Here is a 21,846-nt window from a genome sequence, read left to right as displayed (position 1 = left end):
GTTACGAAATCAACACAATCAATACAGTAAAATGGTATACACTGTTATCTTTTCAAAGCAGCACTTTTCACCGAAAATTAGAGTAACCTGAATATTCGTAAGGCAATGTATGAGCTACGTTTTCGTTTTAGGCCACAAGGTTCGAAATCACAAAGAATTGCGTTCTCTCTGTTAACCAACTTTTACTTATATCCGGTCGCCCCAAATTGAACTGGTTCAATGAAGCATGAGAGAAACTGTAGGGGGAGTGAGATTACAGCAGTGCCTAAATTTTATTTCACAGACTTCTTGCGATTATGTTGTGATACGTTGTGCAAGTCTGATGTGCTAACATTCTATAAAGATTACATATACATTGAGGTGTTGTGTGTTAGTACATTATGATATCTGGATAGCGGTCTTCTGATAATATAGTCAACAGTAATCTTACCAACGTAAATCGTAGTGTATCATTTGTCTTGCAATATGGGTCCACATCTTCCATAAATGTTTAAATGATGTCATACTGCTTTCAACTGCTATTATTTTTATTTTATTATTGCAATTTTGGCATTTGTGCCTTTGTCAAGCATTAGATTTTTGCATGCTGGTTGACGCTGGGCAGCTATTACAACCTAAATGACTGAAGATGAACACCAATTGTTCGTAATGGGTCGCAAATAAACTAATATTACAAAATCAGTAATTCATAATCTCTGTGACTGTGATATATATATATGAAAAAACTCCATAGTCTAAAAATTCCCCAGAGTAATAATTTTTAAAATGTAGAGAGGTGACTTAGACTGCCCATGACACATAGTGCTCGATCAGACTGGAAGTGGTAATTGGTAATGATTGACTGGAGAGCCAGTCACAGAAGGATTAGAAAGTAGGCAAATGTCTCAACACGGTGCAGCATAGTCTAGGCATAATTACAGGCTTCTTACTGTGTAACTATTTGAGGCTATACTGAGCGAAAAGCTTTGACATAAACTCTAAGACAAAAAAGAAAAGAAAAAACTGCGCCCCACGAAGGAATTATCAGAATGGGTCGGAGGGATGCAAATCGATAGATATGATGTATATGTATAGACAAGCCAATTTCAGAAAAAATCGATGATTTATCCAAGAGCAACAGCTGCACAACTTGAGCAAGTCAGTAATACTTTGGCCTCCGGGCGGGAAGGAGCGCCGGTCCCCGGCAGGAATCCGCTCGGCAGATATGTGTCGACGTCCGGTGAGCTGGCCAGTCTGTGGATGGTTTTTAGGCGGTTTTCCATCTGCCTCGGCAAATGCGGGCTGGTTCCCCCTATTCCGCCTCAGCTACACTATGTCGGCGATTGCTGCGCAATCAAGTTCTCCCCGTACGCGTACACCACCATTGCTCTACCACGCAAACATAAGGGTTACACTCGTCTGATGTGAGACGTTACCTGGGGGGTCCACCGGGGGCCGAACCGTACAATAACCCTGGGTTCGGTGTGGGGCAGCGGAGGGGTGAAGTGGACTACGGTAGTCATCGTGGGGTTGCAGACCACTGCGGTTGCGGAGGGGACGGAGCCTCCCCGTCGATTCTAGGTCCCCGGTTAACATAACACAACATAACAATACTTTGGCTCATCTTAGGCCCTTATGCAAGGAGTTATTCAGATTGGCAATGATTGACAGAGGTGTCCTATGTCCTCCTGAGGGAAATCGTGCTAAATGGTTGAAATGGCTCTGAACACTGTGGGACCCAAATTCTGAGGTCATCAGTCCCCTAGAACTTAGAACAACTTAAACCTAACTAAGGACATCACACACATCCATACCCGAGGCAGGATTCGAACCTGGGACCGTAACGGTTTCGCGGTTCCAGACTGTAGCGCCTAGAACTGCTCGGCCACCCCCGCCGGAGATATCGTGCTAAATTCTGTTCAACTGGCGCGTTATATCGTCAAAATCCCGAGCTGGTTGGAGGCCCTGCCCATACTGCTACAAACGTTCTCAATCCGGCCACCTTGATGGCCAAGGTAGTATTTGGTAAGCACGAAGACAAGCAGTAAAAACTCTCGCCACGTGCGGGTGGGCATTATCTTGTTGAAATGTAAGGTCAGGATGACTTGCTATGAAGGGCAACAAAATGGGGCTCAGAATATTGCCGATGTACTGCTGTGCTATAAGGGTGCCGCAGATGACAACCAAAGTATTCCTGCTATGAAATGAATTGCCACCCCACACCACCTGTCCTGGTTTTCGGGCCGTTTGGCGGACGGCAGTTAGATTGGAATCCCACCACTGTCCTGGACATCTTCAGATATGTCGTAGCTGGTAACGGTCTTTCTCTTGAATAAAGCGTCTAGTTTTCATGAAATAATCATTTGTTTTTCTGTACGTGTACAGTACATCTACCGTTTTCCGTTCCATACGCATTATTCCTTCGTGGTAGGTCGTTTATTTCTGTCTTAGGGTGCATATGGAATACTTTTTGACAAATGAAACCACCCGACCGTGCCAGTCGTCGAATAAAGATTGTCTTTCGTAGTGCTTTGCTAAATGCATTATTAGAGCATTGACTGGAGACCAATTCGTAGTCTGAAGTTCATACTAGCTCCACTTCTTCATATCTCCCAAGCGCTATAGAGATTCTCGAACGATATTGTGAGACTTAAGACCCCAGGAGAAATTAAACAGTGAAAATTTCATCTCAAGTAAAGTCTGCAGTATATTACACAAATTTTTTCGAAGTAATTTTATTCGATATTGTTTGTTGCCGGAACTGCCCTTATAACGTAAAGTCTAAACTGCCATTCTGTAGGACAGGTAGAGGAACCAGAAAAAGTAAATCTCGCACACTAAGTTAATGAAGAGTCATGCGCTAGTGCGGAGCGTTTGGGGTGTGTTTTGAAAGGATTTTTCACTTGTGTTTAGGCGAGTACCACGTGGATTACCATCTCAAAAACAATGACATCGTGCTGGAACGAACGGCCTTCAACACGGAAATCAATGACGGCTCCATATTTCATTGAGAGAAGGAAGCACACAGAATACACACCCATTAGTACCAGTCTTTCTAACAGCTTAACATAAAAATATAGACAGTATTAACCAGTTCACAATGGGAAAGTTGAAGATATGTCTCAAGAAAATACATTAGTCAGTAAGTTATAATTTTTTTGCGGGGTAACCAATACATGCAAATATTCTATCGTGCCATAAGCTGTTATGTTAGTGAAGAAATTTCGAGTAAATTAATTATTGTAATACACTGTCGGTGGGAAAATTAGGACGCGAATTAACTAATTTTATAACTAACATATATAAAGTAAAACATTCAATATTTCAGAATACACAATGAAGAAACTTCCACGTAGAAGGTGAAATTCGTTTGAGGCAATAAATGTCAAAATTTTATCGAAAGAAGCATTTTATTACCGAATAAAGCTGTCGCAGAAGACGGCCCCTCCAGCACTCTCTTTACAATATATGAAACTTCGTATTCTGATTGAAACCGTCGTCCATGAATAACGAGTAAGGACGTTATGAAACCCTGGAAGCAATAGCTAATGACAGCCGAATGCCCCAGCTAACTGTCATTGAGAGAAAGAAGCAGTCAAAATGTAATTTATGTTGCACACCCAGTTCTAGTGATGAACAAATTGTAAATTTAATGATAAAGAGAACACTCATGTTGTGTCGGCTACACCCAGGAACTGGAGTGAAGGCATAAAATGAATTACAACGCTATGAGCGTGTGCTGTCTGTGTATACTGGCCCACATCTGATCGCAGCTTTGATATCGCATACGTCCATAATATTCCGATGGAGTTGAATATGCAGATCATTGTTCTCTTACCGCTATTAATGTAGGAGCCAGTCACTTGTACAACACTGTATTTCCCATTAAAGTTCTTTAAGAAACGCAGAATTAGAAGGAAGTATAGGTTTCTGTATATGAAATGTGATACAATTTATCGCTCTGAAACATTAATTGTGCCGCCAGCAAATCTCTGTCTGAAAGCTCACAGTGTCTATATTAACAAAGATATTAGACATATAAAACCTTTACTACATTTGACTGGTCCTAGGAATAGAAAATAAATTTGATAACCTGTTGTCGGTTTATCGGTCAGGTAGTGCAATCTGTTTAGTACCCATCATCAATACGATATGTACGAAACTCACTGAAACGTTGTGACAAGACGACGCCACCCCTCAGCTGATCACTTGAGAAGATTTTATCACTGGAATACGTCGAGAAAGCCTACAATCCCGGAAATCAAATTCATATCTTCTGTACGGTATAACGATGTTCGCTCTCCGTTCCATTAACAAGTTGATTACACCATTTTGATGTGTGCCTACGAAAACTAATTATTAGAAAATCAGGATACCGTATCGTTATCGCAATGGTTGTTTTATTTCTTTTATTTTCTGTTTTTACCCACATGAGCATTTGAAATTCCTTCATTACAAGATATAAGCCCGAAGCTGGTAGATATACGCCAATATCAGCACGGGTACAAATTGAGAATAAAAGCTTTATCGATCTGATGATTATTGTTATTCTATACAACAATTGTAATATTTAAACTTAGAATTATCCTTATCGTAATGGAATTTCTGGTGATCTGCAAAGCTTTTGCGTTTTTAAGTATTTATACTTTTCTTCGTTAGTCACTTTTTATATTAACTACATAAAATTAGTTGAGCCAAAGTATTTCACCAATATCGTGTTATCTTCAGGTGCCAGGTAGTTACTACAGTATGACTTAATCTTGCGTTGTACAGTCCTAGCTGTCAGAATTTATTAGAAATTGATTACAGTTGCATTAATTATAACAATATGAGAACACGAAACTGCATGTATTGAGGATGTAATTAATCTATTCCAGGCACACTGTACACACAAATACAAAAAAAGCATCTATTCACAATCTGTACGTAAACGTTAATCTGGTGTGGTTACAGATGTTATAGGAATACAAGTCTGACAAGAATATGCACTATGAGTACCATTATACATAAATCATTACATTAAGACAGTTGTTAAAATGAATGATTAGTACTAGTTTTGAACATCTACCAACTATTACAAGAAATCATTATTAGTAGAACAGCCTACTGGTTGTCAGTAAATTTTTAAAGGAATTTACTCTCATTCTTTCAACTGTCATTTAACAGTTTCTTTCTATTCAATGCTGTATATGGATATTTCAAATTCTCCATATTAATCAACAACGGTATGTCCTTCGTCCATTTTACACAATATATAGAGATACTCTGTTGTGCAAAATGGTGTGTATCCCATCCGGAGGTAGGGGGTGTAATGGAGCAAGGAAAGTTCAACCCCCAAATACACATAGGGCGAAGCATCACACAAGGCTAGCAAACGGTGAACCCCACCCACGGCTGTCGGGCATTTGTATGAAGTATATTCAGTGACTGAATGTACCATGATGCCTATCAGCTACCAAGATAAGCCCCTTCCAAGATCTTGGGCAATTGCGTGTTATAAAAATGAAGGACACACATTCACTGTGAGAGTTCTATCCTAGATAGTGATCTAAGACGAAGTCACCATCCATTCCCCCCCCCCCCCCACCCACCCGTATCTGGGCCAAAAGAATCGTTTAAAAGAGGCGAAAACCTCTCCACTCACCCTTTTCTCGCTAAAGAAACAGGATTGTTAAAAAATGGCAGCTTCCCCCCTCCCCCTCCCCCTTTCATCACTGGAAGATTTGCCTGCGTTTCGTTATTCGAGGTCTGTACACTGTGCTGACAGGATTATCAGTAGCACAGTTAATCTATTTATAAAAATGGTGGGAAATATTACCACAATTTACGAGGTAAGACTTTTAGCATTGCATTGTCTGACTGTGGTATGTCTGAATTGCTATAACTGATAAAAGCGTGACATGTAGTGCTAAATGGGTGGAAATATCAACATAATTTATGAATAAAACGTTTTGACATTACAGTGTGTTACTGGGGCGCTGCGTATTTACTATAAATTGGTGACTTCATGACATTATCTGTAAGCACTCCAATGTATGAACACCTCCCATGGATGCATAAATTTTTGACCATTCTTCTCCATACAGCCATGTTCCATTCTAAGATGTATTACATTAATGTATGATTTTAAACGCTTAAAAATAGCGAAGTGTGATATTTAAACAAATGCATCAACATTCCACGTTAAACAACTAGCACAGCTATATTCCAGGTTAAACAAATAGCACACATCCACAAATACGTACGAAGTCTACATTAAAACTGCATTATTATTATGGTGTGGCGACACTTTAAGCTGCCCTAGTATACTCCGTAAATAACGGCGGGAAAATCCAAGAGAGGTTGTAACAATGGGAAATTGTACTGAAATGCAGGAGGATCTGCCACGAATTGACGCATGGTGCAGGGAATGGCAATTGAATCTCAATGTAGACAAGTGTAATGTGCTGCGAATACATAGAAAGAAAGATCCTTTATCATTTAGCTACAATATAGCAGGCCAGCAACTGGAAGTAGTTAATTCCATAAATTATCTGTAGTAGGCATTAGCAGTGATTTAAAATTGAATGATCATAAAAAGTTGATCGTCGGTAAAGCAGATGCCAGACTGAGATTCATTGGAAGAATCCTAAGGAAATGCAATCCGAAAACAAAGGAAGTAGGTTACAGTACACTTGTTCGCCCACTGCTTGAATATTGCTCAGCAGCGTGGGATTCGTACCAGATAGGGTTGATAGAAGAGAGAGAGAATATCCAACGGAGAGCAGCGCGCTTTGTTACAGGATCATTTGGTAATCGCGAAAGCATTACGGAGATGATAGACAAACTCCAGTGGCAACCTTGGCAGGAGAAACGCTCAGTAGCTCGGTACGGGCTTTTGTTGAAGTTTCGAGAAAATGCCTTCACCGACGAGTCAAGCAGTATATTGCTGCCTCCTATGAATATCTCGCGAAAAGACCATCAGGATAAAATCAGAGAGATTAGAGCTCACACAGAGGCATACCAACACTCTTTCTTTCCACGAACAATACGAAACTGGAATAGAAGGGAGAAGCGATAGAGGTACTCAAAGTACCCTCCGCCACACACCGTCAGGTGGCTTGCGGAGTATGGATGAGGATGTAGATGCAGATGTCTGCACTCACAACACATCGCTAAATGTACGCTGTAAGCAATTACCGTCACCGATATTAAAAATTTACGTCACAGCGTGTTGAAACCATAATGTTACATTACGATTACCCGTAGTAAAGTTGTAAATAATGACAGTAAAAGATTCACTCGTAAGATGGTGGTAAATGTACACTGTAAACTACCTTCCCACAACTGTACTGAATGGAAACAGTAGAGAAACACACTATTTAAAAACACAGAAACTAAGAAAATCTATGCCTGATACACCTTGTGCTCACTTGCGACGTACATAATACCTCAGCTGTCAGCACGGCTTATGATACACCAGGCACCTCCCGCCACGTTATAATCTTTGGTCGTGATAAAAGGTGGCAGGTCACAACAATTAACTCGAGTCTATGCCTACACCCATGACGTCCCATGCTCTGATAATGTTACTGGACAGACACACGGAGAAAGAGAGAGAGTGGGCAACGGACAAAAAGCATCCCAAAGCCTTGACAAAATACTCGCGCGGCTCACTGAAGTCACATGTGCCACTTCATGGCATCGGTCGCACCGCACTCCACGGCTGCATTGCTCCGTAAACGAGCCTGCCCACCAACAAGGCACGGGCGCCCCAGGAGGCAAACAGCTCTCTGCCGCTGCTTACGAAGAGACCGCTCACAGGTCACACGCGTACACGAGCGTGCTGGCACAGCTCTGGGGTGTGCGTCCCCAATATGAATCAGTATGCTACATGTTTAAGCTTCAAAGAAGCGATAGGAGAGTGGCTGAACCAATTTTCAAGTTCACTACTGCCCATTAAAATTGCTACACCAAGAAGAAATGCAGATGATAAACGGGTATTCATTGGACAAATATATTGTACTATAACTGACATGTGATAACATTTTCACGCAATTTGGGTGCATAGATCCTGAGACATCACTACCCAGAACAACCACCTCTGGCCTTGATACGCCTGGGCATTGAGCCAAACAGAGCTTGGATGGCGTGTACAGGTACAGCTGCCCATGCAGCTTCGACACGATACCACAGTTCATCAAGAGTAGTGCCTGGCGTATCGTGACGAGCCAGTTGCTCGGCCATCATTGACTAGACGTTTTCAATTTGTGAGAGATCTGGAGAATGTGCTGGCCAGGGCAGCAGTCGAGCACTTCCTGTATCCAGAAAGGCCCGTACACGACCTGCAACATGCGGGCATGCATTATCCTGCTGAAATGTAGGGTTTCACAGGGATAGAATGAAGGGTAGAGCCACGGGTAGCAACACATCTGAAATGTAACGTCTACTGCTCAAAGTGCCGTCAGTGCGAACAAGAGGTGTCCGAGACGTGTAACCAATGGCACCCCATACCATCACGCCGGGTGATACGCCAGTATGGCGATGACGAATACGCGCTTCCAATGTACGTTCACCGCGATGTCGCCAAACACGGATGCGACCATCATGATGCTGTAAACAGAACCTGGATTCATCCGAAAAAATGACGTTTTGCCATTCGTGCACCCAGGTTCGTCGTTGAGTACACCATCGCAGGCGCTCCTGTCGGTGATGCAGCGTCAAGGGTAACCGCAGCCATGGTCTCCGAGCTGATAGTCCAGGCTGTTGCAAACGTCGTCGAACTGTTCGTGCAGATGATTGTTGTCTTGCAATCGTCCCCATCTGTTGACTCAGGGAACGTGACGTGGCTGCACGATCCGTTACAGTCATGCGGATAAGATGCCTGTCATCTCCACTGCTAGTGATATAAGGCTGTTGGGATCCAGCACGGCGTTCCGTATTACCCTCCTGAACCCACCGATTCCATATTCTGCTAGCAGTCATTGGATCTGGCCCAACGAGATCAACAATGTCGCGATACGATGAACCGCAATGGCGATAGACTACAATCCGACCTTTATCAAAGTGGGAAACGTGATGTTTCGCATTTCTCCTCCTTACACGAGGCATCTCAACAACGTTTCACCAGGCAACGCCGGTCAACTGCTGTTTGTGTATGAGAAATCGGTTGGATACTTTCCTCATATCAGCAGGTTGTAGGTGTCGCCACTGGCGCCAACCTTGTGTGATTGCTCTGAAAAGCTAAGCATTTGCATATCACAGCATTTTTTTCATGTCGGCTAAATTTCGTGTCTGTAGCACGTCATCCTTGTGGTGTAGCAATTTCAATGGCCAGTAGTGTATTAGTCGTTCGGGGTAATTCCAGAAATGAGTGTTGATAACATTCTGCATACTGCAACGTTTCTGCAACATTTAGCTGCGTCCTTACGCTTCAGCTGAAGTACACCATCTGACAAAAAAGAGTGATGCACCCAGAACACATGGTCGGATATTAGTGCAATTTCGTACATGCACACGACATCGGTGGGTATGTAAGAAATATACACTCATCAAAAAATGTTTTGTATCACCTCTGTACCCAGAACTCCTTAAGACAGACGTTGACTGTGCATATTGTATCACAGACACAGGCCCCTTGATTGTTCAGAGGTGTCAGTAAATCCGCCCGAAGACGTAAACAACCACGCATGGGCAGCTCCTATTAGACAGAGGGGGTCCGACAGCCGATCAGTTCCAGCCATTCCACCAGGAAGGAGGTACACGACTCGTGTTGCCTGTAGTTCATACCGCCGTTCGATCGCGCTCATTTGTTACTTGTGCCGGGAAGGGCTCTCGACAAGGGAAGTGTCCAGGCGTCTCAGTGTGAACCAAGACGATGTTGTTCGGACATGGCGGAGATACAGAGAGACAGGAACTCTAGATGACATGCCTCGCTTAGGCCGCCAAAGGGCTACTACTGCAGTGTATGGCCGCTACCTACAAATTACGACTCGGGGGAACCCTGACAGCAACGCCACCATGTTGAATAATGCTTTTCGTGCTGCGACAGGATGTGGTGTTACGACTCAAAGTGTGCGCAATAGGCTGAATGATGCGCAACTTCACTCCCGACGTCCATGGCGAGGTCCATCTTGGCAATCACGTCATTACGCAGCGCAGTACAGATGGGCGCAACAATATATTGAATATACTGCTCAGGATTGGCATCACGTTCTCTTCACCGTTGAGTTCCTCATATGCCTTCAACCAGACAATCGTCGGAGATGTGTTTGGAGGCAATCTGGTCAGGCTGAACGGCTTAGACATACTGTCCAGCGAGTGCGAGTCCCTGCTGTTTTGGGGTGGCATTATGTGGGACCGACGTACGCCGCTGATGGTCAAGGAGGGCGCAGTAACGGCTGCACAATACGTGAATGCCATCCTCCGACCGATAGTGCAACCATATCGGCAGCATGTTGTCGATGCACTCGTCTTCATGGACGACAATTTGCGTTCCTATCGTCCACATTTTGTGAATGACTTCCTTCAGGACAACAACATCGCTCGACTAGAGTGGCCGGCATGTTCTCCAGACATAAACCCTATCGACAATGCCTGGGATAAACTGAAAAGGACTGTTTTTGGACGACGTGACCCACCAATCACTCTGAGGGACCTACGTCGAATAGACTTTGAGGAGTGGGACAATCTGGACCAACAGCGCCTTGATGAACTTGTGGATAGAATGCCACGACAAATACAGTCATGCAACAATGCGGGAGGGCGTGCTAATGGGTATTAGAGGTACCGGTGTGTACAGCAATCTGGACGACCACCTCTGAAGGTCTCGCTGTATGGTGGTACCACATGCAATGTGTGGTTTTCATGAGAGTAAAAAGGGCGGAAGTTATGCTTATGTTGATCTCTATTCCAATTTTCTGTACAGGTTTCGGAACTCTCGGGATCGAAGAGAACCAAAACTTTTTCTGATATGTGAAGTTGCAATGCTCAGTTACAGGTTTAACGGCTACCAGAGTGCATCAGTGCTGTTCGTGTTCGGTGATGCTGTCAGACGTGGAAGACTATTTAAAGGGCATGAACAGCATCATATGTTAAATGATCACTGTGATGGACACGGAAATGCTACGTATGCATGTGTCTCAGTGGTATCAACAGCTCACAAACGTCTCGCGTTTTCATGCGTTACCTCTCACGTGACGGTACCATGGTGCCGTTTTGAACAATTCTCGCCTATACACATTGCACATATCTCCATGAACTATCTACGTCAAGTTGAGGTACTCCTGTGACCAACAAGATCCTCAAATCTCTCCCTAATATAACATGTGATGGGTCAGCTCGGTCGTCCATTCCGATCCAGTGCCAGTATTCAGGATACCAAAGGCCAGTTACAATGGAAGTGGGCCAGTGTGCCTCTGATGGAGATACAACAATTTATGACACTATTCTCAAACGTATTAGTGCATGAATTCTGGCCAGAGAAGATGCAACGTCATCCTGACGAGTGGGCTCATACTACCACTATTTTTTTTGTAAATTTGACTTGGTTTTGTAACCACTAAAGTAACATCACATACCCTCTCAATACAAGAAGTTTCATCTCCTTTGGGTGCTTCACTGTTCATGTCAAGGAGGTATTTTTATGAAATACTCCAGAACAACCAAAGAGAGTATTGCACTGAAAACTAAGTTGTGTGTCTCGTTGGTGAGTAGTATTAATTTAAGCACAGAATATATGCAGTAGTCAATATGTAGACCACAGGTTTAGTACTTAGAACGAAAAGAGAGTCAGAAAATATGTGATTTATACTGAGGAAGTGAATATATACCTTCCAGGTCCCTATTACTATTATGTAACGGATCAAGGTTATTTATATCTTCCGTAATCTGCGTAACGAACCCTAGATGACAACGTATGTAACACTAAAAGTTTCCGAAAGCTGTTGAAGTTTCACATTCCCCTTACACCAGACGCTTTAGAACTGAGAAGCAGGGATGGTATTAAAGAAAAGACTTTCATTTAGAAACGGGCAAGAAATTAATCACTTGTACGTTGTTATTAAACTTGAATGCTCAATAGTTTGACGAGGACGCAGGCAGTTCTCTCCGGGCAGCAGAAGAGACGACAACATCGGCTCGCTTCGGTGTGAACTCTTTCTACTCGTGCTCGCGGAATGTATACAGTGACAGTTCGTTCCGGTATTTATTCTACACCCATAGCCTCCGCCTAATTGTTAAAACTTTTGTTGCCTGTGATCACCAACACGGAAGGTGGCGACAACAAACCCCCATGCTCCACAAACTTCACAAGACCAGCCGCACACGAGGACATAGCCAAAGGGGGGATCCAGGGGGTCTGAACAATCCCCCCTAGTTGACTAAATGAAATTACAAAAAAATGGTTCAAATGGCTCTGAGCACTATGGGACTTAACATCTATGGTCATCAGTCCCCTAGAACTTAGAACTACTTAGACCTAACTAACCTAAGGACAGCACACAACACCCAGCCATCACGAGGCAGAGAAAATGAAATTACACACAACCCAGTTGCCGTGTAGTGAAGCTGAAAGATATAAGAGTCGCTCAAAAAGTTTGGGTTTGAGAGCGCAGCTTCAGCGCATATGCTACATAGAGCGACTCCGATGCGGGTATATAAGCGCCGGCATGTGGGCAACGGATTGATGTAGCATTCATGTCTTTTCGAAGTGTTTGCGGTAAATGCGGAACTATGGTGACGCTAAAATAAATGCGCCCGAACACGACTAAGGAAGGTCGAAGGACAAACACTGGTAGGCATCCATCAGAAAATGACGAATGTGTATGGGGCTGCATGCCTGTCTAAAAGCACCGTTGTCGGATTGTCCGGCAAGGGGAACTTCTGCTTCATGATAATTCACGTTATAACACTACCGCCTGCTATTGTTATACCATAACTTCAAAGCTGAAGACAGTTCGTATAATGAAATTATTAGTCAAAGCAATTATAGTACAAAGAAGTAAAGCAGTGTTACCCTCTGGAAGAAATTTAGTTTTGTTGACCGTGATATACCTAACGGAGGTGGCTTATCGGAAGTGAAAGTCAGAATTACGTAAATATTTAAACAGTAACAAACAATAATTTACCTATCCAAAGCGTCCAAATGATAATAAAAACGGTCGCCAGCCTAATTAGGCGTAAGAATAAGTACCATTCTTATTCAAGAACTGAAAATAAGTACCTTCAATGGGCAAACACAGCCTATACTTTTGTCACACGAAAGTGCAATGACCTCTGCCACCTGCATATGTTCACGTTAAGGTTGGAGTTGACAGAGCAGAACAAACTAATTGCATAAATCTAACAGATAACGATACACACTCTTACCTTCAGGGCTTATTCAAACTGAATGTTGTCAATAACATTACCATTAATATTCGCTGTACAATCATAAATTGGACATAGGTTCAGTCTCTCTTTCACCAACTACTTTTATATCTGACATGAAAAAAAATATTTCACTAGCAAACTATTTCTCACTGTTCTCTGAATAAAAGAAGTTACTGTTTTCATAGATAATGGTCTTTCTGTTACTTGTTACCTAGCATAAGCACAATAGACAAACTGTGGATCCTGTTACACTATTAATATGCACTTCCAATGCACAAGAGAGACAAGCACTTAGCAAACATGAGTATATAACTTTCCACAAATGCAGTTCACGACTTATAGTGCAGTGACCCACCTTTTTAAATTTATAACAGGCAGCATTATGATCATTGAAAGGAAAAATTATGTTAGTAGAGCTATGGAGCTCTGGTGTTACAATGTCCCTACATTGCAAATGTAACGCAGAAGTTACGCAGACTCAAGTGAGAGATACTGAGGCACCCGCTCTGTAGTCCTACTCTCTCTCCATGCCTTAGGTCTCTTAAAAAAGCTTTGAATGGTCGAAGATTCTTGTCAAACAAAGATGTGCAGCTGGCAGTTTCGGCCTTCGCCACGCACCACGGTATTTTATCCAATGGCTATCTTCAACCTTATGTCTGGATAAATTGATTGTCTCAATACTCACGGCGATTTTGCCTGAGTGGCATTCCTGTTCTGGACTATATGGGCTTCGAGAGAAATCTTTTCCATCGCCTCTTATCTTTTGGTTTTCTGTCAAACGACAAAAAAGGCTCGCACTATCGATAATCAACAGGACCGTCGACAGAATTTATCCATCGATATCTCGAACGCACTACATCCTACCGCCTGCCGACTTTAGGCAAGACCAACTTCTATACCATGTTGTATTTAATTCCGTTCAGTTTTTATTTTGTAAATCTATTCAGTTATTACTTGCAGCTGAATTTAATGTAATTGCTGTCGTCGTTTTGTGCTGTGTGCTGTTCTGATAGTTTTAATTATGAATAAGAAAAGAAAGAAGAGGAAAACCTATTTTGATTCGCCCACTAGCGTGATTATAAGCTAAAGTTATGTACACACAACTAAAATAGCCTGATTACCTGTTTAAATCAGTTTTATGTTAGCACTGGAGTCGTTAATTTTAGATTGGTAGGACATTGGGATTGCTGTATTTCAGAATTTTACAAAGCAGCGGAGCGGCAAACATCGTTAAAAACAGCATTAAAGTGAAACCAATGCATAAAAATACAATTTACTTTTCCTGTGCTCACCCAAAACTTGCGTTGATCAACAAAAATATCGCACAAACGGCAATAGTTGCATATATTTAAAATTTTGTTCAAAATTCTGTCATTATCAGCGAAAGTGGCAAAACATCACCCAATCTGGACACCCATGCCGTTACTCAATTATGAAAAGTGTTTCCGATACGGAAAGGTGGGAAGATGTTTGCGGAGAGCGTAGGAGGTATGTGATGACAGGACGTTCTGTAGTTTGTGCTTCTCTAAAATATTTTTTCAGCCGTATGCTTGAATTCGTGCGACGCGACTACGCCCACATCCTCCTAACTCCACCTTTCGTCCAAAATATATTTACGCTCTTGTAATACTATAGTAACTGAAGCCACGAACTCCCTGCTCAATAAGATCTTAAAATGTGCACGCGTTCATGCACTATCAAATGAAGAATTATCACATTTAAAAGAGGAACACGTAATATAAAAAAGAAAGACACAATTTCAAACACAGATCAGCCAAAACATTATGGCAAGCGTCCGCCACGACGTTGGATACAGCCTGGTGGCATTGCGGACACGTGACGTGGTAACAAACATACCTAAGGGGAGCAGGCACAAACGGGGGAACACCTGAACGAAGATATGGGCTGAAAATGGGGAAATACATTGCGATAAGTGACTTTGACAAAGAGCATACTATTATTACGCAGCGCCTATGAACAAGTATCTCGAAAATGGTGAATCTGGTCTAATGTTCACGTGCTACTGTCGTGAGTATCTACGAAAACAAGTACAAATATAGTGAAACTACCACTAAGCACTAAATAGTTGGACGTCGATGACTCTTCGGACAACGTGGGGTTCGGAGGCTTCCCTGATCTGGAAAATAGGATACATCATGATCTGTGACATCTCTACCGAAAGAGCACAATGCTGCTGCACATACAAGTATTTTGGAGCCCATATTGATCTACATCGGGCGCCATCACCACGTATGCAAATCAGTGGCCCATTGTTTACGCGAATTACATGACCTGTACATAGACATCTAATGCCACATACCTCCACAAACCTAATAAAAACTGTCAAATTCCTTATACGCAGAGTCAATGAACTATTTCGTTCCCTAGGGTGGACAAACGATCTATAAAAAGCAGGTGGTGACAATGTTTTGGCTCATTAGTGTATATTCCATCTTTTGTTGCGATGCGTTTTATTTTAAAACAATGTTGGAAGACATTGAGGTCTCCTGACCTTCATTACTTACATATTCCGCCCTCACAATCATATTCCGCACATCAAGACGCTTCATTCGAACCCAAACTCGATAACGTAAAGTCAATGTTGTATGAATTCATGTAAACGATATGCAATTAACAAGTAACCGCACCGTGGTTGAAAAACTCGAGGCTGGCATACACACATACATTCCACACACAACAGTCACAGAAGCTTTTAGCTCGGGAGAGGAACCACACAACGGGACGCCGGTCCCCTCAGAGGACGACCCAGCCTATGTTGACCGGTGACCGCCCGTGTAGCGGACAGCGTAGGCCCGAGTGGAAGGGGGGAACAACCCCATGTTCGGCTTAAAAGCAAATTCCGCTACATTGTGTGGGAGTGGCCAGCCTACGCATTCTTTACATATAGCACGTAGTTTCAGAGATTTTCACAGGGAGACAGCAAACGCCAAACAGGTTTCTGGATTGGTCACCTTAAACGAAACGTCATTCTCCCGTTTTAGATGAGCAATGCTGATTGGCAGACGATATTTCTGATGCCTTGAGCTGAAGGAATAATGGAAGAGACCGAAAGATATACCCCTTCACGTCTGGTGTGGAGAGGCGCCGTTCCGCTGTCGCTCTTGGAGCGAGGAACAAGTCTCTCCTCAGTACTTCACTGGTTGGTTGGTTGGTCGGTTGTTTTGGGGAAGGAGAGGAGGAGGAGATTAGTGATTAACGTCCCGTCGACAACGAGGTCATTAGAGACGGGGCGCAAGCTCTGGTGAGGGAAGGATGGGGGAGGAAATCGGCCGTGCTCTTTCAAAGGAACCATCCCGGCATTTGCCTGAAGCGATTTAGGGAAATCACGGAAAACCTAAATCAGGATGGCCGGAGACGGGATTGAACCGTCGTCCTCCCGAATGCGAGTCCAGTGTGCTAACCACTGCGCCACCTCGCTCGGTTGGGGAAGGAGACCAGACAGCGTGGTCATCGGTCTCATCGGATTAGGGAAGGATGGGAAGGACGTCGGCCGTGCCCTTTCAGAGGAACCATCCCGGCATTTACCTGGAGTGATTTAGGGAAATCACGGAACACCTAAATCAGGATGGCCAGACGCGGGATTGAACCGTCGTCCTCCCGAATGCGAGTCCAGTGTCTAACCACTGCGCCACCTCGCTCGGTACTTCACTGGGAGAGCACCTCTGTCGAGAGCGAATCGAAGTGCTATTCTATATTGAGTCCTTGTGATTAAGCATTGTTCACTGTGTTGCCCGACACACTTATTGTGCGGTGTGAACGGACAGAGTTATAGTTAAACGCCTGCGAACGAATTTTGAGTGGCATCGCGGTGGACTGGTTATCTGACCGGTGTACCACACCAATAGTTAGACTAGGGGCAAATAGGAATCCTTGACTTCATCAAGGCATAGGCAGATTTTTATTGGTGAAGGTCAATCCAGATAGAACGAGAGTTATCTCATTCGTCAGCAGCGAGTGGCGCAGACAGCAGTCATCGCAGCTTACGGTATTGGTCGCTACAGCTATTGCGAGCCCCATATTTCCTCCACAACAGTACACTTCACTGCATTTCACACACGACAGCCTCGACCATACCTAGCAATATTCTAAAGGATAATTATTCAAGTTGAGTAGGCGCGCCTTTCAGCCATTCTGCCAAGTCAACAACCATCTTAAACTTTGTATAAAAATTTCATTCGCGAATCCTATCCTTGAGAGGTAACTTCACATTCCGAAAAGAACCAGGATATAACTTTTTCAATTCATAACTAAAAGTACCATTCTGATTTCTCAGAATTTTTTGCAAAATAAATAATAACTTTCGTTAGTTTCACGTTTTTCTTACACTAACTAGCAATACTCCAGTACCCAAGTTTCCCACTACTTACGTAAGAAATTTTGTGAATTGTTGTATCATTTCCTTACAGCGGACGACACCAGAAGATATTTATTACTGAAAGTTTTTCGGACATTTCTCTTTAGAACGTTAGGAGCGTCTGTCTGACTTCGGTAGTAGTGTGGGGATGGAAATTGCATCTTGCAGGAGCCACAGAGTAAAGGGTACATCTCAGAGTATTCCGTTGCGCAGAATAACAGATCAACCCCACTCCTCAGAAAATGTCGACCCTGCCAGGATACGTAAAATAGGTAAGGTACCAGGATAGGAAAGTGTTAGGATAGTTAGGTACGGCAGGTCGCATCAGTAGCTCTTTGAAGAACTTTCTTTCATGTATTAAATAGCTAACTGCCAAAATTGGGATCAGAATAGATGCAGGTAGTGAAGAAAGCAGAATTGTAGGTAAAAGGGCGTGTGTTATTGTGTTGGAAAATTTTGCATTTTTTTACTACTTTTGTGTAGCTGTTAGGACATAGAATTTTTAGGTGATAGGCACAGACGCAGTGTGGCGCAGCATCATATAAATTAGAATTAAGAAATAACATTTATCTCCCTTTGCAAGCGCCCAGGTAGAGATAGGAGACGGTAGCAGAGCAGCCGAGAAGTCAATTGTTGTTATTGGTTCAACCAGCTGATAAGTGGGCGTACAGTTTTGTAGATAGGGTTGTGGTGTGTTGAAAGAATTTCCATGTTAACGAGAGCACAAGCCAAAAGGTTACGTGAGAGACCCCAAGTAAACAAGATGGGGGAGAACCAACCAGATAGACAGCAAGTAAACGAGCTTATTGAGAATAGGACAGAAGGTGAACCTGAAAATAGGACAGACGGTGAATCAGAGAATAGGACAGTCGGGGAGCTGCAGAATCAGCAGGCTAAGTTAGACTGGGATAAAATTGAGACAGATCAGACAGATGGGAATCGAGGGGATGTGAACATAGAATTTCCAGAATATGAAATTCCATTTGGGGCACATTCTGAGCCAGGAATAGACAGCCCACGCAGGAAATGGCAAAGATTAGAAGCGAAACGAGTACAGGAAACGCGTTTGTTTGCCGCATATTCAGGGACAGAATACGCGTCAGTGCAGTCAATGAACCGGCAGTTAGCTAACGTTCAAAGATAAGTAGACAGTGAGGAAGAGGGGAAACATTTAGAATACGTCGAACCTATCGTACACGTTCTAAATATGCCCCAACAGCAGACACAGAATTTTTGGGAGTTACGAGCGCCACGAAAAGGTTCCGTAACAGACACAACTGTACCTGCAAACACAAAACATACACAACAGAGAGGGCAGAATGCGGAGTTGTTTGCGTCACGTAATGGTTCAATGAGAAACGCAACTAGTCCTCAACACAGACAGCACGGGTTATTGCAGTTATCAAACTTAGAAACGCCACAGCATAGCCCAGTAAACGACGTAACTGACCGAGTGAAAACAATAGATCGAGAATACATAGTTCACCAGAAGGTAGTGTTACAGGACAGGACGCGATCATGGAGATGTTACAAAATATGAACGTTAGTATGACGAAACAAAATACACAGATAACAAAACAGTATCAGGAATTGAAACAGGATAATCAGGAATTGAAACAGGACAATCAGGCTATTAAGACACAGATCTAACAGGTTAAAATCCAGATGGAAGAAGGGATCGCCAGAATTGATAGTCAGATCACTCAAATAAACAAAGACGCGAAAGAATCTAGAGAAAGAATTCAGGTACTAACACAAGGTCAGCAGAAAATACGCACTGACGTGGACAAGGTCCAATTGGACGTCGTAAACGTTGACAAAAAGGTGGAACGTTTTACGAAAAAAGCCACTCGAACAGCAATACAAATTTCGGAAGAACAAGCAATTCAAAGCAAGGCCGCAAAGGTTGCCCTGAAAAAGTATGATCAGCGGATTAATAAAATAGAACTTAAAAACAAAGAATAGTTTGAAAGCTTCGAACAGAGTTGTTACAAACCATCGAAGAAAAGGTCGAGACCGATTACACCTGTAGCGAAACAACTGACGCGTCAAGCATTAATTCAGTACACGAACACGCGGCGTCTAAGAAAGTTCAAGTAGAACCAAGGCTAGACGTAACACTCGCGCAGAAATCGAAACAGAAAACCCCGATTAAAGTAATACATGACACGCTACAGGACCAGGCACAGTACCCAGAGAAACGGAACACATACATTCAGCCGATACCAATCGAAAGACAGGCAGCTGAACCAGTAAATCCAATGACACAACATAATAGTAGCACAGGTACTATACCACGAACGACGAGAGTAGAAACACACGAACAACACTTTTGTTCACCAATGATACGATATGACGCGGATATGAATCAGGAAATTGAGAATAGGCAGACAGGGAGTAGATTACCAGAGAATAAACACGACGACACAAGCAATGGCAGATTTTTTGAGTCCGTGAATCAGCCACAAACCGGATTTATGAGTAGATATGATACAGACCACTTCCTTATAGTTAGAAAATTTCAACATTTCAAGGAAGTAGACGGTAGCTTGCATGCACGCACATTCATCGACCAGTTTCAAGTAGGCTTACCAAACCACTGGAGCGTAGCTCACAAACTTGACGTCATTTGTGCACACATGTCAGGGAAAGTAGCAGAGGTGATGCAAAAGATCGCGGCTACCTGTACGTCTTACCTACAGTTCAGATCAGCATTTCTCGAAAGATATTGGTCCAAGGAGGCGCAAAACAAAATTAAATACGAGTTACTTCAGATGAAACCATATGAAAACTCAGGAGAGAAAAGCGTGGTAAAATTCTTTGATACAATGGACAAAAAGAATCAATGCCTAGACAAACCATACAGTAACGGAGAGGTGATACGTCTGTGTAGAATGAAATTACCGGTAAAGCATTAACAGGCAACAGTAGGAAAAAATGAAAATATTGAAGGATTCAAAGAGGTTTTAAGGGAACTTGGATTTATGTTTAAAGAAGACGAGATGAAAGAAAAAAGAAAGAAAAGGGAACAGCAAAAGGAGAGGACTAGGAACGAATATTGCAATAGTAATAATAATCGTAATCCTAACATCAATAATTTCAGGCAATTTAACAGACAAGGAAAGTAGCACAATGGAGACAATTGGCATAGAAACGATAACCAGAATAATTGGTACCGAAATAGGAACGGTAATTGACACTCATACAGTGACGGATATGGATTTAGGAATGAAAATGCCAACGGTCAAGGGTACTTTGAAAGAGGTCACAATGTTAGAAACAGCAACTGGTGAGACCAGAGCGCGAATAATTACCGAGGAAATTATGGACTACAGAGACAAGAACAACACAGCAAAGGGAAACCAGCAGTAGAAATTAGGCCACCAAACACTGCAAAACGTAAATATTGAATTGAAAAATGCGGAAGAGGTTAGACAAACTAACGTCCACCCTATCTAAAACTAACCACTAAATAAAAGTTAAATTAATAGATCAACAAAATAACACATTAATTAAAAGAAAAAAGAGACACAATACACACTAACAATCTCTTGTACTATCGAGTACACTACAACATGCACACAAACAGTAAATGGTACACAACAAATAAAAGACTGAAGAAGTGGTAGGACATAATTAGAATAAAGAAAAGATATCATATATATATATATATATATATATATATATATATATATATATATATATATAATTTTTGCCAGTATCAGAAAATTTTTGCATTATATAAAATCAGAGTTTTTTTGTAAGTAACAAATATATGTAAAACAAAAATTGTAAATATTTCTATGCGTCAGAGGGACATCGCCACCAACACCAATCACCAGCTCCCTTAACACCAGATGCCTCGAGATAGCGACGTAGAGGCTACAGACATGTTGATAAAGCACTTAGGACAATAACAACATGTAGACCAACGCCACAATGGAAATGATGGTTGCAACCAGGTTGGAATCAGGAGGACAACGTGCAACATGGACATTTCATATATCACGACACTGCTACGCAACAGAAGAGTGTGAGGAGAATCACAATATGACGACACGACAATGAAGATACAAAAAATTGCTAAGATGTACAAGCTCATGAAGTAACTGTTTCCAAGCAGTCAGATCCTACAAATCCTA

This window comes from Schistocerca americana, chromosome X, assembly GCF_021461395.2.
Source record: "Schistocerca americana isolate TAMUIC-IGC-003095 chromosome X, iqSchAmer2.1, whole genome shotgun sequence".
Classification (NCBI taxonomy): domain Eukaryota; kingdom Metazoa; phylum Arthropoda; class Insecta; order Orthoptera; family Acrididae; genus Schistocerca; species Schistocerca americana.
This window is presented reverse-complemented; position numbering follows the sequence as displayed.